Below are 17,040 nucleotides of genomic sequence, written 5' to 3'. Positions count from 1 at the left end.
CATGGAATTAGGAGTTGGGCTGCTACTAAGGTAACATGTTCATAATTGAAAGTAAATTACTTATAGAAATACACATTTCCATCAGCAATGCTAAAATTAATTAAAGCAATCAATTTCATCCACTGCTAAAAGTCTCCCCATACATATGACCTTGGAACTTAAGATACAAGGGAAACCAAAAGATGGTGATAAAAATACTTCCTAAGAACTAAACAGAAAAGATAGGCTCGGGAAGTCAGTAAACTAGCCACCACAAAAACCAGTTCCATCCTTTTAGTTCATAAGACACATAATTCATTCATAGGCACTTGGTTTCAAATTTATTACAGCAAAATTCAATGCAAGTAGTTATTTGCTAAAACCGTAAGAATCATGAAGTAGTTCTAGGATTTAAATGATGGCACATCAATGAAAACTATTTTCTGTCACATTTCACATGAATTCCCAATGTACACATTGAAATTGTACAATAAGTGATTATAATAAGTTACTTTCAATATCTATCATTGAAAATATTTTTTTTATTTCCCCAGTCTGTTTAAGTACATGATGAAGTGCATTACTCTTAACTGATTTAGGCTTGGCAAATATAAATTAGGCGGAATCAATGTTTTCACAAAAAATGCTAAATAATTCACTCAATTGACCATAATCCTTGATGATAAGGGCTTAAATGGTATCATTTTTATTCTGTCTGCTACAGAATTTAACTTCAGCCACAACTTAAAAACCCTCTTGACATTCTACAATGGAAATAATGCAGTGCTTCGTAATAATAAGAGGATGCAGATACATCTCCATAAATTCAACATCATTTACGGCATTAAATCCAACCCTTTTTCCACTCTTTTAAGTAAACACGAAACTTTGAAAGACGATAACTTTGAAATTTTTCCATAACGATGAACTTATCGAAACATTAAGTTAAATTCACAATAAGGAAGACAAATTGACGGCAAATATCGGTTTCGCAAAACACATCACAACCCTGGCATCCGCAATTTTACATTTGAAAATATGACACTAAGGGATTATTTTGCATCCAGAGAAGTGGCGACGCCCGTGGAGAGGTTTTGGACTAGTTCCTCTTCGGGTCTTTAATATTGCTTCATTCCCGCGGTTCCCGCCCTGTCCGCCAATTCCGAGGCGGGAAAGGGATTGCAAAATGCATGAACTCCAGTACAGGAAAAATAAAAATTCACTCCTGTACGTTGATTAAGTATATAACGAGATAATCAAGTGATGCTGTCAAAAAATAGAAATAATGGTTGCAGCGACGGCACTATCGATTGGAAGAAAGACAAAACACATTTTCATTTTTTGCCATATTAATTCAATGAGTTACATTCAATTATTATTTACTTTCTCGAAATTTCCTATTTAAATTATTTATCATGAAACCAATTTCTCTGGCGAATTTATTCATCTTATCGAGCACGCCCTCAACCACTACAAACCGTTGTACAAAGGACTTACTTCCATCACAACTGTTCTTCCATTATGCAAACGAGTTTGATACTAGAGGGGATTGATTGACTCGGTTCAAGGACAAACACGGGACTATTTTCTCTGCTAAAAGTAGTACTGTTTTTGTCCGAATCTCGGCCTTTAGCGCGCAGACGGCTGATCCAACAATTGCCACTACCCCCTTTCCCCTCCTCCCATGCGTCTTTCGTTTAGAATTTCTCTTCCCACTCGATTCTTACATATCAAGGAGAACGAAAACAAGCCGCAACTACTTCAGCTTTTCACATAAGCATTTTTCGCATTTCCTCATTGAATGTCCTCAGCGCGCACGTCACAGGTTCACTTTTTTACACGACCAGCTTTCCGGCGGCTACCACCGCTCTTTCACCCATGCCATGAACAAACGAAGGGCGAGATGCGTAAACTACGAAACGGGCCTGCGAAAATCTTCAAATCCTCCCAATCTGTTAGAGGCATTTTTTCTGCTTCAGAATGTTTCTTTCGACAATAAGTTACCTCTTTGAACTTTTAAAGGCTGGTTTTGGTCGATACCATTTAAAAACTATGCCTCAAACAATTAACCACGCCCCGGTTCATTCCGTTCATTCATACTCTGCAATATCCCACACTTGCTCCGCTCGCGTAAAAATTAAAGCGAGGCGGGCCCCCGATCGATATACAATTCCGAAAAGCGAAAAACAGATCCGAGATCGTTCACCTCGTCATAAAAATGGGTCAAGCCTCTTCATCCTATCGACGAAATTAAAACACAACTCTCGCTTCGTGCTGCGAGATGTTTTTCTCCGAAATTCTTTCCCGTTCTTACGTGTCCTCGACGAGTTTTTGTCTTCCTCAAAGGAAAGGGATAATATCCACTCGTTCCTCCAATTACGTCACAGCCCAGGCAAACGCATCTCTGTCGGAACCCACGAAATCCATCCGTCAAGTTTGTTTCTTTCTGGTTTGAGAGACTTCCAAGTCATTTCTCTCACTAGCAAGGTAAAGGGCAAGTTCAAGCGCAACCTTGGCGACTCATGGTGCATTAAGCTCGAAATAAAGACACGAGGGCGGTGTTTATTGACGTACGTCATCTCCCACAAATTTTACGAATCAAAGAGTGGGAAGTCGGAAGTGGAGGGCTGTGGACAGCATAGTATTCCTTCGATGATATTTCATCGGTTTTTCACAGGCTTCGACGTTCTCACAAAGAGAATTGCATTCTTACTATACGATCAGCAAATGAACATTTTTTTGTTGTGTGTTGGGATACGTTGAATGACAGAGCCATCTAAAGTAAGCGAACCCAAAGCGATCGATATTTTTAACATTTATTAAAATTAATCCCAACATTAAAAAGAAATGTTCCATTTGAACTTCTCAATATGATGTTAAAAACTTATACAGAGATGCATTAGACAAAATTATAACAAATTACTGTGCTCTGCTAGTTTTAATTTGCAGATTATAGTAATTTTAAATGTGCACGCTTATATATGTGTAGAATACACGAATTTATACGACTAACTGGTCTTACATTTTCCGACGTAGCACAAAGGCACGGGAGTAATCGAGTAAGAGAATCCGCCGAAATCATCGAAGGAAATGGACTCGACGAACTACACGTAGCACAATGATTCAAAATTTTATCAAGAAGGTTAGCCGTGAGTGATCTGAACTCCTTACGCAAAGACTGTCTCAGTGGGGGCGGGGGAAGGGAATTACTTTGACGCGTAAATTTGTGTCTAACGGACATTATCCATTAAAACCCTAGCATCGCCGGCAAACAACCACCAGATTAAAAATGGTTTTCCTTTAACGACAAAAAGAAGATGAACGCGTTGAGTGAAAGGGTTATTTTCTTTAAGTAATGATCAGCCTCGAACGAACAGATAAGTGGAAGCAATAGTCGTACGCGCATAGTACGACATAAACGGCTCACGCGTTACAACGAACGGCGTGGAGTGAATTTAATTGCAGGGAGTGAGGAGGAAAAATAGCAAAGAGTAACAGATATAACTGTGATGGCACCCGTCGTCGAATATACGGTGGGTGCGGGAGGCACACACTGTTTGGCCAACACAATCCCCCATCCCCAGCAGCCCCTCCAAACGTTCCCTTTACCTTCCCGCCCCCCTCCTGATTCCCCCAAACACCCTTCCACGCACATACACACACACACCGGCCCGACCCCTACCCTTCCCACTCCCCCCTCCCCGGTCCCGTCCGCCTCACATCCCCCCCGCGCTGTGCTACGGCGTAATCAATGAGCGGCGAGTGAGAGAGAACGAGAGGGGGGATGGAGGGAGGGGAGAAGCATTTCCCAACGAGGCAGCAGCGAGAGAGTGAGAGGGAGGGACAACAGCTTCGCGTACTACGACTCTCGGTTAGGCACAGCGGCGAAAGACGGAGGGGTGTAGCGGAGCGGGGCGAGAGTGAAACATCGGGAAACGTGGGGTTGAGAGGGGGAGTCGTTATGTCATCGAAACAATTCATGGAAAAATTAACTAGACACTTATTATTGAAAGACAGCGTAACAACTTGGAAGGTGTTGGCGTGCAAAATTAACGTGCACCGACGCCATCTCTTGTCCATTATTCGAACCAATTTCAAGTGCGTTGATCGAAGCTGGCGATAAATCCTGAGGGTTTTCACATCAATGTCGGAGAAGCATGTATTTCCTCGCACTTTAAACGTGTTCTTCTTTTAATTTGCATATGATTTACAGACATTTTAAGAAGGGAATAATTTGCGGCGATGCGCGAAAAGCTAAAGGTACAAAGCGCATACAAGGTTCTACTATAAGTTTATTCCAAGTGAATTCGAGTTCGATCTAATTTCATGATGACGTATTTACGCAGTTTATCTCGTGATTAATGTTACGCACGCGTCATCGTTTTCGTTACACAGTTGATGACACGCTATGTTGGAGAGTTGATGCAATGCCGTTAACTATTAACGCCTGCGGCAACATTTTTTCATTGAACGCAAACACCTACACCTTCCAGTAAATAAAAAATTTGTCGGGGCCACACAGTCACGACAAATTTATGACCTAGGAAAATTTGCTGAACGGCTCGCTTTCGCGATAAACAAGTTCCACTCATGGAATTTACGAAATTGGAGCCAGCAAATAACTCAAAAAATGTAGCATAGTTCAAAGCTGGCTCGATTATAGAAGACACGTAGACTGCTAATATTATATACGATATTATAATTCTATCAATTTATTTGCGATACCTCAAATTAATTATAATTAAAAATGAATGGCATGAAGGCACTCTTATTTTATTCTTGCAATAATCAACGCACTCTCCTTGACATAAATTGCCCCTTTATTAGTAAAAGATTTCATGAATTTAACACGTATGAATGTAATAATTTCTAATTACGATTATTGGTCAAATTACACTGCGTTACCATAAACGCAATCTTACACAATTTGACAAAACATAGAAAACATTATCAGTAATTTACAGTATGTACGCCCACTCTAACCACTACGTTGGGGGCAGCTTGGTCGCTGGCGCCGACCTAGTTACGAAACAGTGTACGAGTGCAGCAGGGTTGTCGATGCTGGCGCCATGATGCTAGCACGTATCGCGGCTGGGGACATACAGGCGATCGGCGGTCCCACCACCTCCAATAAAACAACTCGAAAATCATCGGCACACCTCGTTCACTTTAACTATTGAGATTATCCATGTTTCACTTACATAGGTACCTGCACCGGAACGACAACGCGTAAAAATTAAAGAATCTCCTTAATTTTAGTTCGTGTGGGAGGGTGGGTCGGGTTGAGCTTTGAAGATTACATTCCAAGACGACATAAGTAAGTTCCTTCATCTTTTACTTTTTGCGCGGACAAAATTAATCACCAGGCGAAACGGGTAACGAACCGCTCATAATTTCTCATTCGGCAAGTTTATTTTTTTTAGGTCTGATTCTAATTTTCTAACTAGGTAGAACTGTTTAATTACAATTTTGCAGGCCTTTGAAAGAAAACGACTAGGATATTTACAAAATCGTAGTTGGATTTGATCGTGGCAAGAGGAATCGCGGTGATCGTGACTTTTAAGTGGCAAAGAAGGATCGGAAAGATAGGTGTGTTTTCTCCACACAAGTGCTCGGCCTTCCACTATGGAGAGAGTTATTTTAATTGGGTACTTCTCTCTCGGTTCTTGGGCGGAATATTGAAGGGAATTATGAAGACTGCCGAAAGGAATGTTGAAACAGACCCCTCGGCTCCTTCCTTTAATTCACGTTCCGACGCGCACTGAGGAAAACACGAAAAAATACAATTGCGGGGGATACTGTCGACTAAAAGATTTTTTTTGGATCCACGTCTACTTCTTGGATTGTACGCGGCCCTCGGTGAACATCTGCATTCAAAATGGCATTCATTCGGCGCGCCTGTATTAGTAAAAAAAAGCCAAGGGATTCTTCGATTTGAAACTGCACGCACTCCATTATTCATCGAACTCTTTCCAACTAATGATGAACGCTGGCAGAGGACACAAACAGTCCATGATTCCAGGTTTTCGTTGATTTTCCTATCTTCCTCGTAGCAATGGCTGACGATTCCTGGACACATAAAACTTTTTCAAGGCGAAGTACCCAAGATCTCCGATTCTTTCTTCATTACAACATTATGATATGTTTTAAGACTGACTACTGCACAGTTTATAGCTCTTGTTATATCATGTCATTGCCACCCGGCTTATCGACTAACAGCAATGTATCCTAAATAATAAATAAATAAATAAACAACACTAATTATACGATTCATTGCACAGGCGCAAACGGTTTTGCCAGAGTGTTTTGTTTTGTCAAATTACTCAAACATAGGTGAATTAAACTCTTTTCATTCGTACATTTTCATTATTCCCATCTCCAAAGATTAATTGCGGTGCATTTTCAGAAATATGCACCTCCTTAAAAATACCCTTCCATTTCGATTGTTCTTCATTCCTTACGGCTACCATTTGCTTTCTTGAAATGGAAACGGAACCGGGCATGGAACGTTTTTTTTTAAAGGTTAAGTGAAGATCCAATCAAAATTTTTTGGGGAACCCTGACTTAGGTGATTGACCCAAGACGCGAAGAGGGAGTGGTCGGCGGAAGATTGCTATTTAAAAGGGCTCCACGTGTGCCTTTGACTTTGAGGTCACACTCGACATAAATAAAAATGCCCACAGCCTCAAAAGACCTCTCTCTCTTCCCTCTCTCCTCTTTTTCAGCCCTCTGGGTCAATAACCCATGCACAATATACAAACACGCAATCTCGGAAGTGGGTATTCTTTCTCCTTGAAAAATTGACCAGTAATGGTCACGAAACTTAAGTCGTCAACCCGGGGAAAAACGCGGCAAAAATCACAAAGACACGCCTACCTAGTGCTGCATCTTCTCCACTCAAATACAGCGTAAATGATAAACAATTACCCTAGTATAAGCATAATACAGTACCGAAAGCATTATTGCGACGAGGCCCTAGATCCAACCCGTGACTTTTCGGGGCCAGGAGCTTTTAACCTACCACCAGTTTCAATTTCAGAGACAGTTTTCATCCAGGCGACAACTTGGAGATCTTAGGTGGCTAGACAGCAAGTCACTAATCACTTATTTTTTTACGGTGCAGTGCACTCAGTTGTTACCGAGTGCATCGCAAAACGTCAGCACGGTCTTAAAGGGGGCACACTGCACGGACCGGGAATAAAAAAATCCGAAACCCAAAAATGTTAATGGAGGGAGACACACACCACTCGGTGAGGGAGTGTCGTCAATTAGTGGGAATATGCTTGGGGGGAAAGGGAGGCCTTCAGAAGGAGGGCCGGCAGCAGACGCTAATTCCAATCCTCGTCAACGGGGGCCCGGCCACATTCCAGCGCGGTCCCGTAAAGTCGACACGCGCGCGGAGGAAATTCCAGGGGGATCGGGATGGTACGGTGGCTAACATATTGGCTTCCCACCCAGAGGGCCCAGGTTCAAATCCCGGCGGCAGATTTTTTCAGTTATATCCCGATCCCTACTTGAGATGCTTTGTGGAGGGCACTTCTGAGTCAGTACGTCGTCCGTCGGAAGGGACGTTACGCTTCGGACCCCTTGGCGCCTTTCGTTAAGAGTAGGCTATAATGCCGACGGTTTCTCCCCACTCTTCATCCTTTCCCGTTCATCCATATTGGTGCAAATGACCTCAGATGTCGGTCGCCTCCCCTAAAACAACAACTACTAGGAAATTCCACGCTATTCCACTGGAGCAGGACCTATAGAGAGACGAATCTCGGCTGAGCGGAAACGCGGACCACACGAAAAATCTATAGCACGCTGTGAAAAATCAACCTCACTGACTGAAAATAGCAGAGACAATCTACATGTAATTTTGATCATTAAATGGAGACAGGGAAGGAGGGGGTACACATAGATATCATAGTTTAATGCAACAATTTCAGGGTGTGAAAGTCATTCGCCTTGACCGGGATTGATTTTTACACTCCGAAATAAATGCATTGAAATGCTTATTAGCGGATGAATCCGTTAAAAGTCACTGTTGCGGCATCTCTTGCAGTTTCTTGGAATAGCATAGTTTAGAAATCAATCGTGGCTTTCCTTCGGGTTTATACACGAATGCATAACCAAACGAGTTATTTTCATTCGTCGGAAATTGAAGTATTTACTACTTAACAAATAATGTACTTGTACCACTAGCAAATTCACGTCCGGCAAAACGGCGGATCGCAATTTCAAATAAATGTTTTGCACCTCCATTGATTGTACCGGAAAAACGGAGGATGGTGTAGGTAGAAATATAGTCACCGACAATGCACGAGAACTTCATCCATTGGGGTACGGGTGGTACGCCGAAAACAGGATATTCTTGAACAACTCGAATCAATAGCGGGGAATTCCCAATATACTTCAATAACGCCACTGCTTAACTCGGCGATACAAGGGATACGTAAAGGCACGGGCAACATATTGACGAGGGGGAATTTTACTGGGGAACTTTTCACTATGTACACTTAGTGAGGCATGGCAACCACTGCTGTCAAATTTCGCCCTCTGCTGCCATCGACTCGAGGGGCAGATCTGTGTTCACAGCAAAATGTGATGACAACGAAAGCCATTTCATCCAAGGTCTATCAAACGAATGATTTCCGTGCGAGACTGGCTACTAAATATTTGTGAGTAATAAAAATGATAATAATGCTAGGAAAATGATAAGAATAACAAAGTTTCATTCATAAAATGTCCATTCGAAAATTTACGGTGTTCCATTGCAATTTAAAGATTTAAATAAACCTTAAAAATAGGTACCACTTATAAAATGTTTCCTCGCAAATTAGATTTCATGTTGGATAATTAATCATTGAAATTGTATGGAATTAAGCTATCCGTGGTACCTCTTGCGAAAGTTTATATCATAAATAATAAAATAAATATAAATATATTAAATCAACCATGTTTGTAGTTCAAAGGTTTGGCTGGTACCCCGATCGTCTAACGCCACGAATCCTTGCGGAGCTAGGGATGTAGAATACGGCGAGGCCTATCCGCCAAAGTACGACATGCAAATGATGTGCGACATTCCATAGCCAATACGGAATCCTGATGCTAATCATACCAAGGTGATTAGGATATTTGAGCGATAATAGCGAGATATCGCACGTTTTGATGCAGATATAGGTATCGTGAGCATCCCACGTATCTACATCGCTGGACAGCATCCGAATGGGATTGAAATACGAGCGTAGCGTGAGGTGCAAAATATACAAATCGTTCAAGCTTTGCAACATACGTCATAGAAGTAAAAGTGATTTTTTCCATGATTCTAAAATTTCGATGCATGAACACTTGTGATACTAAATCCAGTTACGCCAAGCTTCGAGTCAAATCAATCGAAGGCATACCCAACCAACGTCATACGATTAAGCAAGCAAACATCAGAGTCACAAGAGAACCGAATATTTTCCTTTGAATCAAATATTGTATCTCACAACATTCGTACACCCACAGTTAAAAAAAAAACGACCCTAGAATTCCATCGTAAAGTTCCATTCCAACCGACAATTACATAATTTGGGCAAGCCTCGAGTAACAAACCGACGTTTAGCGTAATCGGGCATTAGCGATTTCAGACTACACCAGAATCTAGCCCAGTTCCCAACACGGACTATCCTGACACTCTATCCAACAACCATAACCGGATGATTACTCTTCTCCAAGGGTGCCAAAACAGCATGCCACGATTTTTATGACGCTGTCACACCCCGCCCGCACGGCACAAGGAAGAGACGGGGAGGATTCCTCCAACCTCTTCGTTGCACGCGGAGTGGAAGAGGGAAGGATTGGGTCGGCATTCGGAGTTGATATGTGGGGTCGGGGGGAGGGGTTTAAATTGAGGAATACGAAAGAGGTGACGGGGCGAAAGAAATAAAAAAAAACCCGGCGGCCAAAATCGCGGTGGTTGTGAGTAAAAGTGAGGCAGAAGCAGCCGCGGCGGAGGAGGAGGCAGTAGTAGTGAGTGAGTAGGAGAAGTATTGTAGTAGGAGTGGCGGGGGTGAGCGGAGGAGGGATAGAGCGGAGGGGGCAACCCAAGGAAGGCGGGCGGGCTTCCCCTAGCACGGCCAGTGATCGTGTGCGCAACGCAAGGAGAGGTAGGGAAGGGGTGGTGTAGGGAAGGAGTGATGAGGGCGAAAGGGAAGCGAGGGGTCGGAGGAGGGTGAAATGGCCTCGGGGTCCAACGGGGTGGCGCGCGGAGAGGACACGGAAAGGGGTGCGGCGGGGTACGAGGGGGGGTGAAGGAAGGGGGGGAGGAGTCCTGCTCGATCAATTCCTCCAACAACAATTTTAGGCAAGGTCAGTGAACACCACGGAGGAGGTAGTCGGGGAGGAGTGGAGGGAAGGAGAAGGGGGAGGAGTAGGGGGAGGAGTAGGAGGAGATTTTAAAGGGGGAGGGGGGGAACTGGGAGGGACGGAGAGAGAGAGGAGGAGGGTGAATGGGCGGGAAGAGTGAACAGAAGAAGAGTAGTGAAGCACCCCCGATTGCAAGCGGTGAAGGGAGGCCTTCCCCACCTCGACCCTGCACCCCTCCCCCCCGCCCGCCCCCGAAAAGAAGGGTGGCGAGGGAGGGAATAAGTGGGGGGGATAAAACGCTCTCTCTCTCTCACACACACACGAGAACGCACATACAATCTCCGCCTTCGAATGCGTTGTCGCCGGTTGACATCCGCCCGAAGGAAAATTAAAAAGGGGATGAAAAAAAAGTGAAAGGATCTTTCTCCTGTTTTCACATTTCTCCTCCCGGTTACTCTCAATCCCTCTTCGCCGCTACCCTCCCCCCCTTCTCCCAGCGCCGTGGCCGCCCGCGCGCGCTCCTTGCATAATTGGCTCGCATGCCTGACCCGCGCAAGCAAGGCACGTGTCCCGCGCGCCTCTTGCCACCACCCACTCGCTCTCCAAAACCCCCTACCCCATCCTTTGCGAGCACCATCACCCCACCATCCGACCGCTGCGCGTCGCTTGCGTGGCTGATACGCACCATCCCTCCCCAGGGTGCCCCACCAACCTGGAACTCCTCCCCCGCCCTCCAAATCACATACGCGGAGGTTCTCACGGACAAATGCAGATCTGGAAAACCTCTACTGGGGGAGCAATTTTCACGCATGAACACAAATAATTTATAACCTATTTCACCTGAAAAGAAAGTTCAAAATCATTTTATATTGTACAATAGGCACACTACTAGAGACCACTATGAACTTTCAGAGGATAATTTTGGAGGATTCTTGCTATAACTATTTTAGAATTAATTTTACAAGATAGTCAAAAACATTTCCCGAGGAGGAGGAGGCCCCCCCTTTGGACCCGACCCTGCTCTCGGATGACACTCCCGGGGCTAGATACTAGTCAATTTACATTCCCTCTGGAAAAAATGTACATTTAAACGATATAAAGCGGCAATTTTCTGACAATTGGGCGTGAATAGTGGTTAGAAAATATATATATCACCATCGAAAGGTCCTGTAGGAGTAAACCGCGAGGATTTTCAAATTGATCCAAGAAATGGATTCCAGGTGAGATGGCATTCGTCCGTCCGGACACTTTGAAACATTTCCTTGATCCATCGGGCAACCTGATTCTCCAGGATTGTAGCACGTGGAAAGGAGCTGAGGTGGTGTAGGAATTTCACTTAGACCCCCCCCCCCCAAGCTGTCGGTTCAACCTTCGGGTTGATTTCTGTGATTGGGCAATTGAAACACGAACGAAAGCAAACGTGGGCCTTCCCAGAGATACTTCCACGCGGGGTCGTGACGGGGCAGCGGATTCGTTCTAGTCGCATGTCATCTTTCCAGGGAGGAGAGCCAGTTTTCACCTAAAATATATTTCAACGGTATCTGGTGCCTACTCAAACAATAAGGAAGCATTCGCGAGCTAACAAAAAATATGCATGCAGAATAGTGTAACCAGAGCCGGACTCATGAGAAAGATGACTGTAATTTATTCCTGCACGGAAAGATTCTCGTACGAGGTCAATCTTCAGGCAGCATTTCAGTGCCACTGATTGACCCACCTTAATTGATACATACACTGGTATCTGATGCACGAAGCATGATTCGTGAAAATTAGCCCTACATGTGTACAAGGAAGTATTGGCCAAGTTCAAATTTTTTTCCAGGGTTAATTTGTAGGCACGATCCTTTCTCCTCATAGTAAGCATCAAAAAAAGGCAATTAATTAGCATAAGACTATGATGCACCAAATGAGAAATCCATCAATCTGATCACCGTCTTTATACCGGTTGTATATCGACATATAACTGTGACTGATTTAATGACTGATTTAAACTGATTTAACTGTGACTAAACGCATAATTTCCCAAAAACTCAAACCACAGTAATCAATCCGGGGACTAGTTGGATGGGCGTAACAGTGTCCATCTCGCACCTTGGTCCACGGCGTTCCATAGTTATGCATAAGGGTAGAGGTAGGGGGCAGTCTATTTCTCAGCGATTTCCCTCTTATCAAGTATATTGACAAAAAAAATAATTAATTTTCCTTCTTTTATTTTGGCCAGTTCTTTAAATTGCGCCGCGCGTGAATAAGCACCCCCCCAACCCCCGCAGCTATCTACGCAAAAAGTGACTACTCCTGGCGTGCCGACGCGCTAGAAGAAGAAAAAACACCGTCCATTCGACGCAAGTGTTTCGGCCAGACTGCGGGAACATTTCTGCAGGAGCCCAAAATAATTAAAAATCTCGAACTCCGCACACGAGCACGTGGCCGACGCTGTCGGCGACACCAGCGCGCCAAGGGGTTCCCAACAAGGAAAAACCTTTTTAAAAGATCGTGTCCATCTTGACGCACTTCAATCCGGGGGAGGGAAGGAAAGAGCGAGGGGGGGGGGGTTCGCGTGGCCGGCAGATGCCGCCCGCTTCTTCGCCTCAAAACGATTTAAAGAGTTTGTCTTCCGCGTCGCGATTCGAATCCGAACGAAGACCCCGGAATGTCTTGGATGATGGCAGAAAATTTCCTCGTTCCTTCCACTGACCTCTTCCCCTCCTACCTTGTCCTCCGACTCGCTGGACAGAAGAGGGGGGGTTAGGGAGGAGGAGAGGGGCGGGAGGAGAAGTTGAACGCTTTAAGAAGGGACGGAGGGTGGGGGAAGGAGGAGGAGGAAGAAGAGCCCATGTTGCACTTCCAAGGGTCGACCTTGGAAGCCCGAAGGAAGACTTCTTTCCCCTATCCTCCACCCGCGCTTCTTTCGAGCCCAAAGAGCCCCCCGTAGGAAGCGGGGGGAGGGACTGAGAGAGAGGCGAATGAGCCGCGGTCGCCGAATCGAAATATAAACTCTATAAAAGCACTTCCAAATCATCGCACGGACTAAAACCTTTGATGCTGACAGTTCGTCAGTGAACACACGTCGATGAACGTTCTTTTTAACTCCCGCTCCGGTGGGGAATGAAATTTCAGCCGATCTCCTCGGGAGTGCAGCTTAATTTTTTCCCCGGCTTGAAGTGTCGGATCTCGCAATCGTGATTCTCACGAGGAAAAGTGACGTTCACCATGATAAAAAACCACGTCCTCAACATTGTTCCCGAGCGCCGAATGTGCACCATCGAGTGGAAGGAAAATCTGTCAGGTCTGAACTTCTCGGCTAGTGGTGCACCAACTTTCTCAGAGGCAAGCTGCAAGTTTTCTTTATTTTAGCATTGTAATGGCCAAAGGTGTGTGTCAGTTGAATACTATTACGCAAAAGCCTTGTGCCTTCTTAGGCAACCGTAAGCACTGCCGAACATACTATCATGTGCATCATATTAATTCATCATTCACCTTCTACCTCCCTTCATGTCCTCAAAAATCCCCACTCTTTTCCTCCTGGGCCTCGCTAATCTAACTTACTCTAACACAGACTTCAACCACCACAAGCTTCTCAATAAGCACGATGCCTAAATTTCCCTATGAAGTGAACGGACCGTACCACAATACAGTGACCAGGCTTCGATTCGAAAAATAAAACTACATGAAATTCGCTTGCCCTCAGTGAAAAAGTATATTTTTTCATGCGACGCTTTTACGTTAATTGGTGAATTAAAAACCGACATTACAAATTGTAACAATTACAGAGAAGTATGATAGCAGTAATATTTTCACTGTACATAAACAGAGCAATGAGGGGTTTTTAGGAATAGATACACCCATATATTATAATGTCAAAAATAATGCATCAAACTTTCATAAATCACAATTTTACGATGCCTCCATTCTCTTTTGCATGCCTCCTCTTCTCGCTCTTTTCAAATGACGTCGAAATCATGCACGGAAAATACATCCGAAAAACAAGAATCCCAAAAAGAGAGTCCATTAACTGAGCAGCTCAGTAATAACAGGAAATAAAATAGCTCGTAAGAAAAAAATAGTAAAAATAGATATGGGTCTTTCCTGCACTATCGGCAAACAAGGTAAATGGAAAAAACAAACATACATGGAAATAATCAATTTAAAAAATGGAAGATGTTGAAACTTTTGTTGGTGCCGAAAATACATTAGAATCCTGAAGCTTTCTACGAGCATTGACCGAATCCGACCAAGCCTCGGGTAGAGAAAATTACGTATCTTAGGATGAAACTCGATACTCGGAATTTTGGGCTACCTGCATAAGCCAGATGCTAATATTTAAGAGCGAAGTAGACTCACTCATCCACTTCGAAAACCAACTTGAGGGAATTTTCCCGCTTTTAACCACTTAAAAATGTTCGCTTTGAATTTTCAAGGGCACTCAGGAAATTCAGTTTTCACCAGGAAGGTTTTTAGACACCCAAACTGGGATAAGTGCGTTTGGGATAAGGAAAGGAGTGTTCAGGTGCCTCACACTCAAGATAGAATGCTGGCCATTGGAAGAAAGAGGTAAATGTCGAAAGGGCACTTCTGGTCGTATCAGAAGAAAAATACTATGGTCACATAATTTTCTACACTTAACGGGGCGAACAGATAATGGGTTAATTTTGTTTTATGTTTCGCAGTCGCATTACAAGGTCAGTCACATTTCATTCTTAAGCCGACCAGTTCAAACGCATTCGAGTGAGAGGAGTAGAAAAACGCAACGGTCACAGAGACCATTTGCCTTATTCGGTAGGTGTCGACCTAAACCAATAAAGTATGAGCCATAGATCGACAATTACGCGTGCAACTTCTAACACAATACGAGAACGGGGTGAAACGAGGAAATAATTGTTATGTTAACATTAAGGAATAACGTGAAGAATGATTGCTCAAAAGTGATCATTCGAAATTCTTCGGATATTCCAAAACAATATTACCACGCGACATTTTACAGGCCCATTCAAATAATCAATGTACTCGTACATGGCAGTTTGAGACTAAACGAGACATGGAGCGACTGTTATAACACAAGCTTAAACAGTGTAGTGCATGTTAAATTGTTTAAAACCTCAATTACTTAAATCATTCGAGTGACATAGCTCCTCTACTAGTTGGTAATCTCTAAACGATATCAAAACGGGGATCGAGATGGTGCGGGGAATAACGTACTGGCTTCCCACCTAGAGGCCGCGGGTTCAAATCCCGGCGGTGTTGAATATTTTGAAGAGGTATCTCGATTCCTATTTGAGGTGCTTTGTGGAGGGCACTTTGAGTGAGTACGCCGTCCGTCGGATGGGACGTTTAACTGCGGACCCCTTGGCGCCTTTCGTAAAGAGTAGGCTAATGCCGACGCCAGGTTTCTCTCCACCCTTCATCCTTTCCTGTCCATCCCCTATGGCGCAAATTACCTCAATTGTCGGTCGCCTCCCCTAAAAACTACTACTACGATATCAAAACCTTATCGTACGTGCATCATCCTGTAGGTTGCTTCCATGTAAATGGCGAATTCAGTTAGTGCGTTCGTAATAGGTATGGACACGTGTCCGCACATACTGCACGCGACTTAAGTATTGACTGGAGGATTCATGATATAATTTTACTGGGAAAACTTCACGAAAAGCAGTATTATTCCGAATATTTCGACAACTTCAGGAGAAGAAATGCTCTATTCCTCCGAATCAAAACATGGCGACTTCCTAACAGAAATTGGAATTCTACGCATATTTTTTACAAAAACACGTGAACTGATCCGCCTCTCCGATAAGTACCCTCTTGACGAGATCTTTATCACAATTTCCATAAAAATTTACCATTTTCTCCAAATTTCTTCGCTCGGGGAAAACCCCTCGGAAGGTTTTATTAGGGGCACGGCAACGCAGATGGAATCTTTAACCGTCACTTCAAACAGCTTTCCCCCCCCCCCCTTTCCCCTTCGTCACAGGAAGAAGCCGGAATAAATTATAGTTCCGTGGGACGAATAAGCCCGCTCTCACCTCGACTCGCTATTCTAAACTTGCTCTTACCACAGAAATGAGAGGAGCAGGGTGACCACCCATTCTTTTGGATTCCCATTAGCGACTTTTTCCCGAATTTCCTACCGAGTGTTGGGAAAATAATTAGGAATTTTTTAAAATGGATTATCTTTCATCCCTTCGCGTCCCACTGGATTAACTAGAGTCGGTCCTATTAAATATAAGGCCTGTCTTAAAAGTAGTGGGACTGAGTCGTTAAAAAAAAAAAATTATTGCCAGAATTGACACATTCACATAAAAGCCTTCGAAGGAGCATCCTTGTGCGTCCACACACGGCTGCCAGCAGGTTTTCCACGCTCCGTACGCCTTGTGGAAGGCGGCGCCTGTAATGCTGCGTAAAGCTCCCTCGTCACGGTCAGTTGTAACGCTTCCACCGAGCCGCGATGACGTCCTTTCAGCACGGATTTGAGGCGGGGGAAGAGGAAAAAGTCTGGTGGGGCATTATCTAAAAAATTTGGATCCTCACTCACATGGCCGAGAAGCTCTCGGCAGATCCGCGTTCGAGTTTCCTTTTGTCCGTCCGAGAGCACTCGCGGCACCAACTTCGCACACACCTTTCTCATGCCCATATTTTCGATCACAAGTTGATGCACATCACTTTCACGGATGCCAAGTTCATCAGAAACCATGTGAACACTTAATCTCCGATCCCTGTCCAACAAAG

At 44.1% G+C, this 17,040-nt stretch overlaps 1 protein-coding gene across 1 annotated transcript in view; it reads right to left on the bottom strand.

Moving 5' to 3' along the window:
* Positions 1-17,040, bottom strand: part of LOC139698255 (protogenin-like) — a 319,114-nt gene that overhangs the window by 35,533 nt on the left and 266,541 nt on the right. The gene's annotated exons all lie outside the window — the stretch shown is intronic.

The sequence above is a fragment of the Hetaerina americana genome, unplaced genomic scaffold, assembly GCF_022747635.1.
Source record: "Hetaerina americana unplaced genomic scaffold, ioHetAmer1.1.p SCAF_80, whole genome shotgun sequence".
NCBI lineage: Eukaryota > Metazoa > Arthropoda > Insecta > Odonata > Calopterygidae > Hetaerina > Hetaerina americana.
Note: the sequence above shows the minus strand (reverse complement) of the source record. Positions and strands in the feature narration are given on the sequence as shown.